We start from the raw sequence: 10,129 nt of genomic DNA on the forward strand, positions 1-10,129 counted from the left end.
CTACTGGGCTTTTCCCGGAAGGCAGGCTGTCCCTTGGGACCTACTGGAGCCCACTGGAGCCCACAGGAGGGTGGGAGAAATAAGATGCCACCGGGTCCTGTCCTGAGCTTCTCCCAGCCACCAGCCTCACCACATGGTGAAAGAGGGACCCCAGAACAAAGGACGGACACAGGCCAGCATGTCTGCTGGTGGCCCTGGGCACTTAGCTCATCGCAGTGAACCACACCGCCTCCTCAACCCACGCTTTTAAAGCCTCCTTTTTCGTTTCTGGCTTTCATGTCTGTAGGAACATGAGCCAGATCTAACTCATCTCCGACAGACAATTCTGGCTCACCCTGTGTCAGATTTTTATGAGTGGCTGTGATAGAGTAAGATAGCAATGCTCCAACAAACGGACTGTTTCCTCCCACTTGAGCTCAACAGTCTTATACATTTTCTTAGCGAAAACATCTTGTCTCCTTCCATTAAGCTCATAACGTGGTCTAATAGTATACATGCGCCTTCCTTAGATGCGAAGCGATACAGAGGTCCTTTTTTTTTTTTTAAATTTTACAAGGTAAAGTCAGTGAACACATCCAACTTGACCAATACGTCTCTAAAATGTCAATCCAGGCAAAGCTTTTTCTGCCTACAGTTTGGAGCCTACGTGGTGACATTTTTAAAAAGCTTTCAGTCCCTCAGTGAGGCTCTTAGAAGCTAGCCAGGCCTTACTACGTGCCAGGCACTGTGTCAGGTGTTGGAGCTAAAGGGAAGGAGAGCTTGGAGGCTGGCTGGGGAAAGACATCCATGACACAAGCACAGCTAGAAACGGAGGCCAGTGCTAGAAAAGAGAGAGCAGGCTGCATGGAGAGTGTGTACCATGGGGCTTGTGAGCTCACGAATAAGTGGGAGTAACTGGAGTGGGGAGATGGGGGAGAGAAGAGGGTCTTCCCATCAATGGGAATCACCTGTGCTTGGAGGCAGGTGCCATGAGAGGTCTCCACAGGAAGAAGGAGGCCGTGTGGTTGAAGGGCAGAGAGATGGGGCAGAACAGGCATCAGTCAGTTGGAGGGGTATGAATAGACTGATGGGAGGATTATGGGTGCCTTTGGAGGACTGAGAATTTGTTAGAAGATCAGTGCAGATTTCTATGGAGACAAATGCCAGGAACTGATAGGTCTTTGAAAGGTCACTCTGGCTGCCTTTTGGCAAAGGGGTTGGTAAAAGGCACTTGCAGGTGTGAACACACCAGGTGGGAGGTGAGTGCAGGAAATCGGGTGAGGGAGCATGGGAACTTGGTCCCGGGGTATATAAGGGAGAATAGCCTTTAAGGAGTTCCACAAATTGGCACCAGCTGTGGCTTCATTACAGAGCTGGAAGGGGGAGGTGGGTGTGTCCTGGAGGTTACGGAAATTACATGAGAAAGGGAAGTCTTTTTAGATCTCTTTTTCAACTAGAGGAACTCTCACCTTATTGATAGAATTCCAGAGTGGGAACCAATGATATGAGGACATCTTTGAAATGTCTGAATATGTTCTTCGACATCTTTGCAAGTGACGAGGAGACCTTGACCTTAGGAGGCCTTGGCCCTCTTTGTAGCCAGAAAGATTTCACCTACAGATTTGGGTTCTCCCTTTTAAAGTCAAGGAGTCAGTCCTTCCAAAGGACACCTCCTATCATTTTACCCTCTCATCATACCTCACGTGCTGGCATCTCCAAGACCCTCTGTTCCAGGTTGAGAGTATCCACTTTGGCCGGGCTGGTCTTGCCAAGAACACCACCACAGGAAATCTAGAGCCTGTAGTGCTATTAATAACATCATCTAAGACTGTGTTTGCTGCCCTCTTGGCCTCTTCCCACCATGACTCACTGAAGCTTTTAACACATTGTATCCATTAAGCTATAGTTCCCAAAGCTCATCTTCTCTAGTGCCATTAGTTTTTAGGGGACCAGGCAAACCTTAAACTTGTCCCCCCTAATTGGACCCCTGTTCCCCCACAATCTATTTGAAAGCCTTTCACCATGATTCTTGAATGAGATCTGAGACCACTGCTGGTACCTAACACTTCTTGGCACCTTGTCTGTTAGGTTCTTGGAAGAGGAGATGGCTATGGAGGTGAGTGGGAATGGGAGTGGGAGGATTTCTCCCTTCACTTCCCTTTTTGTGTTTTCAAATAATGGGTTTTGAGGGGGCGGGAAAGTTTAACCAGACCATTTATTTTCCATCTCCCATCGATAAAATGTTTACCACTCCACACTGGAAGAATTTATATCTTTCCTTTGAATCTCCAGGAAAATCTCCCAAACCCAGACCACCACCATGTGGATTCAGCCATCTTCTGATTCACCTCCAGATTGTCTCCTCCTAAATGCTCAAGCCACTGGTTAAGGGCGAAATGTTCAATGCCCAAGCAATTAAGTGGGGAACACGTTTATCTAAGCAATTGCATGCAGCTCTCTATCTGCATACAGGGGGTCTCTCCCAAGCATTTCCAACCTCAGCAAAAGAAGACAAAGCCCCAGCAGTCTGGGGTATATATCATTCATTCATTCCTGTGTTCAACACTCATGGCGGATCCCCAGCAAGACAGTGGGAGAGCAAGGACTGGAGAAATCCTGGAAGCTGAAGTCTGAGGAGGATTTCAAATTCAAGTCAGAGATGAAAGAAACATCTGGACTTGGTCCTCAGGTACATGCAGTATTCTGAACTGAGGCTAGAACCAGAGACCATTCTAATGAAAGGCCTCTACAGGTGGGCTCCAACTCAGTTTCGTGTATATTCATTCATGAAATAGCTCTTTGGGTCAACATGCAGAAGAAAACCATTTCAGAAAACTGACAATGAGGAGAGGAAAGGGAAGCCAGAAGGCTTGTGAATGGGGAGAGAGGAGGACCCAGGGCAGGAAACCAAGAATCCCTCCCTGCCCTCCTTGCTGCCAGGGAGGTCTGAGGGACTAGTTTCCACCTGGGATCCCAAGTCCAGAACAAAAGCAGCGGGGCCACGGCGGGGGAGGGAAGGGGGTCCTCAGCACGGGCGCATGGGGCTGCGGAAAGATGGGGGCTAGCGTGCCTGCTGGCGGGGGGCACCTCGCAAGGCGCTGTCCCCAGCCCGACCCCATGAGGACCCGGGTTTGGCGCAGCGTCCGGGGTGGTCCCGGTGCCCTGGGGTTCGCGGGAGGCTGGGCCTCCACACCCCCCTCTTCGCCCCCAGGTCGGGTCCGCGCTTTCTGCTCCAGGTGAGGGCGCGGCGCGGTGTCACTTTACCCCTGTGCAGAGGGTGGTCCGGAGAAGCCTTGGGGCGGGGAGGGGCACCAGGCAGCAGGAGCGGGACAGCGGAGCCTCACATGGGAGCGTATGGGGGGGCGAGTCCGGTGGGTCCTGCAGTCCCGACTGAGCCGCAGCACAGCACCGCGGCGCTGCCCGCCCCTCCTCCGCCAGCCCCTCCACCTCCTCCCAGACTCTCAGCCACATCCTCTGTGAGCTCACTTCCAGCTTAGGCAATTAGCAAAGCGCCTTCTCCCTGCCGCCCTCCACCCGCCCCCGCCCCCCTCCCTCCTGAGTCCTCCGCGAGCTCCCTTTTCGCTTTGGCAATTAGCAAAGCCCCTTCTCTGCCCCGCCCCCGCCCCCTCCCCCTCCCTCCTGAGGCCCCGCCCTGGCTGGGGCGCGGGGGAAGCCCTGGGGGCTGCAAGCTTGACCAGCGCTGGCGCTGGGCAGCCTCCTAGCCTGGCTCCTTGAGCGGGTGTCCACCCGCGGCCTGGCTGCAAAAAGATCATCAGTCCTGTTAACCCTGGCTGCACTCTTCCGTCAGTTTGCTGGCTTCCAGATTGCGCCCAAAGCCAGGAACCAGCTTCCCCAACACAGGCCTGGGCTGAGATGCCTGCCCAGGATCTGTTTGAGCAGTCTACTCATCTCCAGGCAGGGATGGCACTTCCACATGGATGTTTGGGTTTTTTTATTGTTTTTTGGTCATTGGTTATTATTACATGACCTCCAGGGTAGGTGCTCCACAAAGGGAGTGAAAACAGGATGCATGATATACCCCTCACCTCCCATGCTGTCTTTCTCTTAAATAATAAGCACTGCTGAACTATCTTAGATTCTGTACCTTCTCTCCAGCCATGAACCTATCACTGTCTTTAACTCTTGAAAACTTCATTAGACAAATTAATGTGGTGAAGGAAGCAATATGAGAAAGCCTATTAATCTGATGAGCATGGAACTGAACAAACCCTATAGATACTTCCCCTTGGATTTCTAGCCTATCAATACCTACAGTGAGTCACATACACTCAAGATTATTGTTTTTATTGTATACTTCATATATTCATTGATTTTGGACTCGTTATCATTTCGTTGAAGTGTTAAACTATGGTAATAAACAAACTTTTAATTAACTTTTCCTCCTATGATACAAATATAACTTGCACTTGAGCTTTAGCTAATTTTATGTTCTAAAATTGCCAAAACAAAATGATCAAGGTTTCTAGATTATTTACTGTATTTTCTACTATATAATATTGTTCTATCTCTTCTGTATAAAGAAAATGAATGCTTGGGGCTCTTGGGTGGCTCAGTGTGTTAAAGCCTCTGCCTTCTGCTTAGGTCATGATCCCAGAGTCCTGGGATAGAGCCCCACATCAGGCTCTCTGCTCAGCAGGGACCCTGCTGCCCTTCCTTTCTCTCTGCCTGCCTCTCTGTCTACTTGTGATCTCTGTCTGTCAAATAAATAAATAAAATCTTTAAAAAAAGAAAATGAATGCTTGATAACTAAATGAATGCTTTACTGAACAAATTAAATATGGCAATAGCATTTTATTTTATCATGCTTCACATATTAAACAATAATATTATATCACTAGTCTACAAATAATCTACTCGCATAGTCATTTGGAAGCTTTTAGCAAAAGAATTCTTCCTCCTGATTGTAGTATAAAAGCCACAGAAATATACAGAAGACTCCTAGGATAGAAAGTTAAATCCAGTTATCCGTGATGCCTTGAGGAGGACCTGACCTATGTATGTCCTGGGATGCACTAGTAACTGTTACATGTGATAGGATTATATTTAATATATACAGTTTCATTTACTTCACAAAGGACATATAAATTTGAGAATAAAATATTTGATGAATCTATAAAGTCTATATCTATTTGTAACTAATGTGGTAGAATTAAGATGTTAATTTGAAAAAAAATTCATTGAACACATACACATATTCAATTGTTTTTATATATATAAACAGCATTATTTATTTATGTAAATAAATGCATTGTCTGTAAAATCCATTTACTTATCAATCATAAGGGTAATTTTAAGTACTAAGAATAAGAAATATGTGAAAAGATAAGTGTTCAAGAGTGCAGTTTGTGGTAATTAATACAATATGATAGGCTCATGAAAAAGATATATTACTTGAACTTAAAAGCTTCTATAATTAAGCGATGACCACTTGAAATTTGTAATTAGTCTTGCTGCAGTTTTTCCTTGCACTTATTGCCCTTCCCCAGAAGTTCATTAAGAATTTCTGTGAATGTCCTTATGTTTAATCTCATTCATAGATTCCACTGCTGCTCACAAAACAAAGCCAAAAAGAGAGGTAACTCTATGTGGCACTCCATCCACAAGCAATACATTCATAAATAATTAAAAAGCTCTCTACTTCATTTGTTACCCATTCAGCTGATAATTTAAATGAGTAACTGAGGCCATTTTATCAGCACTTTTAATAGAATGCGACTCAGAAACTTCACAGTGTTATTTAAGAAGAAATGCTCACGTGTTAAGGTTTTTATTTTTTTAAATCAACAAAATAATTTTCAAATATTAAAAGCAAATGTCTCCTTTTCCTCCAAGTTTCCTTGCTATGTCAAAGTTACAAATAAATACATTAAAATCGTATTTTGAGTAGTAGATAAAAACAAAAGTTTTGAAACTGTGGGTTCAGTGTCTGGGTTAACTTGTATAAATATCTGAACTCAATGTATTTAGACTTTATTAGATTTTTTTTAGACTATTTAAAAATACATGCTGAGATAATGACAACATAATTTTATTCATTTTAATAAATAAATTATTTTATTTAATTATGTTTAGATATTTATTTATTAAATTAATGATTTAATATTTAATAATCTAAATTTGAAATATTTTAAATTCTAAAAATATTTATTTAATTAAATTGATATATTTAATATAAATAATAAATTATTTAATCATTATTATAATTATGCAATACATTATGTATTGTGTAATAATTGCATTTTAATAAATAAATAAATGTATTATTTACATTATTTTATTTTATTTTATTTTATTTTATTTTATTTTATTTTATTTTATTTACTTGACAAAGAGAGGGAGAACGCAAGCAAAGGGAGCTGCAGGCAGAAGGAGAGGGAGAAGTAGGCTCCCAGCTGAGTAGAAAGTTCAACCTGGGGTTCCATCCCACGACCCTGGGATCACCACCTGAGTCGAAGGCAGATGCTTAACTGACTGAGCCATCCAGATGCCCAAGGCTTTGTATTCTTCGCTTCTAAATATTGATGCTCCTTCATCTCTGGAGTTAGTAAATTGATGTTGAGAATTCATATCAAAGAATTGATAGTAGCTGTTAAACAGAAACATGTAATTTAGGGGAAAAAAAAGAACAGAAGGAAGAGAAAGGCCAAAAGTCAAAAGCACATTAATATAAAATTTAATTAGATAAAAAAGCTGATATTCCTGAAGGGGGCTAATAAAAGAGCTGCAAAGAGCTGATAGGATTAGGAAAATTGTCCACTCCTGGTCATTTCATAATTTTAAACTATTCCTTATTAATAAATATACTTAGTTCCAGAAACACAAGCACATAAGAACATTTCCACCAAGTTTCCTCTAACAGCATTTACAAATTAGACGTTCAAACAATGCAGTTCATTACATGTTGCATCTGTATCTTAAAGTTTAAACACATTCTGTGACACATTTTCCAACAATTAAAATTAAAAAATATATATATACATATATATCTATGTATATATATATATATACCTTATCCCTATGGAAAAAATATATATAGAGAGAGAGAAACCTTATCCCTAAATGAAACCTTTCTTTGTTTATTAGATTAAATAGGTAAATTAGCAACAACAACAACAACAAACAGCTAATATTATAGAGGTAGGAACAATTTACCTTTTCATTCATTGCTATTTTCTAAAAATTCCTATTTTATTTTTTTCTCAAGTCTGTCATAATAATTTTCTAAATCTCCTGCCTTTTTCAATTTTTTTCTTTTAGTGGAAATCTCTATTTCATATTTATTTTCTCTTCCTCCACTCTTTGCTCTAATAATTCAATGTATTATTAGATTTTCTGTTTTTCTCTTTATCCAGATATATCTTTTCTTTCTTTCTTTCTTTTTTAAATAATTTGATTTGCTGGCATTTTACATCAGTACATGCTTTCTTATGGATGTTAGAAATGTCTGTGGAACTACTAGAAGAATAAACTTTTTTACCTTTAAGAAGTTTACAGTCTAGAGTGCCTGGGTGGCTCAGTTGGTTAAGTGTCTTCCTTCAGCTTAGGTCATGATGCCAGGGTACTAGGATCCAGTCCTGCATCAGCTGCCTGCTCAGCAAGGAGTCTGGTTCTTCCTCTCCCTCTGCCCCTCCCTCTCTCTCTCTAATAAATAAATAAAATCTTTTAAAAAAAGACTTACTGAAATCTGAGACTGAATTACTAAATTCAGTCTTAATAGAAGACAGCTAAACAAAGCAATGATCACAACTGGAAAATTTAGCGAGATCATGATTTAACATTTTTGGTTGACACAGGACCTCTTTCAGTAACAACTTTCCCTAAATATCAATTTCTTTTTAAGGCAAAAAATTTTGACAAGAAATCCAGATCCTTCTGATCATTTTCATATCAATTTAAGGTGACATCCTCAGAGTATATAATCAAATATGTAATTATTCTATCTGTTGCCTTGTATATTGCCTGTATCTTTTTCAGACTCAAAGTTCCATTGAGGTAGAGTTTTTTTTTTTTTTAAGCAGAGATTTTTAAAGTGTTTGATATATACAAGATGCTTAATAAGTGTTTACAAAGCCTATGTATTACAGAAGCTTTAAACAGGCTTTAAAATAATGTAGGTGATATTAGTGGTCATATCAAACAATTTTTAGGTTTCAGTCATGTAAATAACTACAATTCTCAGAGACAGAGAAACATACAAATGGTCTGGGTCCAGTAGGATAATGCTAGCATGTGTTGTAAATTCTCTTATATGACCTTATTCTTGCAAGAATTGGTTATGTGGCAGAAAAAAAGGTATCACTATCTTATACTTTATTATTTAAAGAGATTTATGGAAGTCTTAATTTCTTACACTACCCCTTTGTTTCAGTGGACCCAATTTCCGTGGTAATGGTGAGAGGAAAGTAGGCAATTTAGGCAGCAGCAAAAATCTCCTACAAGGCACTATAAAATAAGGCTTGTTCTAGATCATGGGTCTGTCCAAAGGGGAATGTTAAGGGGTAGAATGGATGATGGATGCATTGTGGACTTATAACTTTAAGATTAATACTGTTATGCCCCAATAATGGGTCTATGATTAAAGGAGCGAGACTGATGTAAAGCAAAGGTCAAGCAAAGCTTTATTTCATGCCAAGCATCAAGAATCTAACCAAACGTTCGGGGCCACACCTCTTATGAGAGAAGGAAACCCTTTGCTGTTTCACAGTCTAGCTTTTAAGGGCAAAGGCCATGCAGTCAGGCCTGGCCACGCACAGGTGACCAATGAGATTTTAACACACACAGGAAACTCCACAGTGAGGCTAGGTGACCAATTGAGGTTCAATTTACCCTAGTATAGACATTTGACCCAGCCTATTACACCTTGATTAGGATTGGTGCAAAAAAGGTTCCCAAAGGGCGGAGGAGTGGGGCATACTCCTTAGTATCTAGGGAGACAATATGCAAACACCGCCCCCCTCCCGCTGATTGATGTCTCCACCTGGCCTGACCCACCCTTGTATATGGGCTTTGTTACCTGGAGCTGATTTCCAGGACTTGTTTTTAAGTGAATCCCCTGGGGGAAGGGGAACAAGGACAGTTTAAGGGTTAACCTCAATGAAAGCCTCTTGCTAAAATATAAAAATATAAAATAGGTCCTTACATTACAACAACTCAGTAGGGAAAGTCCCAGTGTGGTGATAAAAGAAGTGAGGTAACTTGCATTGCACATTTTTTTTAAAACGTGTAAGTTGTATTTTTCCGTGCCATTACATCATACTTTATCTTCATCTCTGTCTACTAGTTTAAAACTAGTTAAACAAACTCAACAATTTTTTAAAAAATATTTTATTTATTTATTTAAGAGCAAAAGCCAGAGAGAGAGAGAGAGAGAGCATGAGCAATATGGGGCTCGATCCCAGGACTCTTGAGATCCTGATCTGAACCAAAGGCAGACACTTAACTGACTAAGCAAATGAGACTCCCACAAACTCAACAATTTTATAAAATTTTTATTTGTTGGGGTGCCTGGCTGGAACAGTCAGTAAAATATATAAATCTTGATCTTGGAGTTGTACGTTTGAAATCCACCTTGGGTGTAGAGGTTTTATTTAAAAATAAAATCTTTAAAAAAATTTTTTTTCATTTTTTTATTTAAGCCATTGTATGGCAGTGTTGATCACTATATTGTACACCTGAAACTAATATTAACCTTATTTTAACTAACTACAATTTAAATAAAAACTTTAAAAATAAAATAAAAATAATAATCATAAAAATAAAAAAGAGGAAAAATTATTTGGCAGGCAATTTTCTTAATTGCATTATTATTTATTATTATCATAGTCTGTGTGTGTCGGTGGGAAGTGGCTGGTATTACAGTGAGTTCCATATCTGTGTTACACTGAGGTCCATGTCTGTAGTCAGTCTTTTTTTTCTTTTAGTTTATTTTCAGGGATCCAAAATTCATTGTTTATGCACCACACCCAGTGCTTCATGTAATAAATTCCCTCCTTAATACCCACCACTGGGCTCACCCAACCACCTGCCACCCTCCTCTTCAAAACCCTCAGTTTGTTTCTCAGAGTCCACAGTCTCTCATGGTTTGTCTCTCCCTCCGATTTCCCCCAGCACACTTCTCTCCATCTCCCAG

The sequence above is a fragment of the Mustela nivalis genome (genome assembly GCF_964662115.1).
Source record: "Mustela nivalis genome assembly, contig: HAP1_SCAFFOLD_336, whole genome shotgun sequence".
NCBI classification, from domain to species: Eukaryota; Metazoa; Chordata; class Mammalia; order Carnivora; family Mustelidae; genus Mustela; species Mustela nivalis.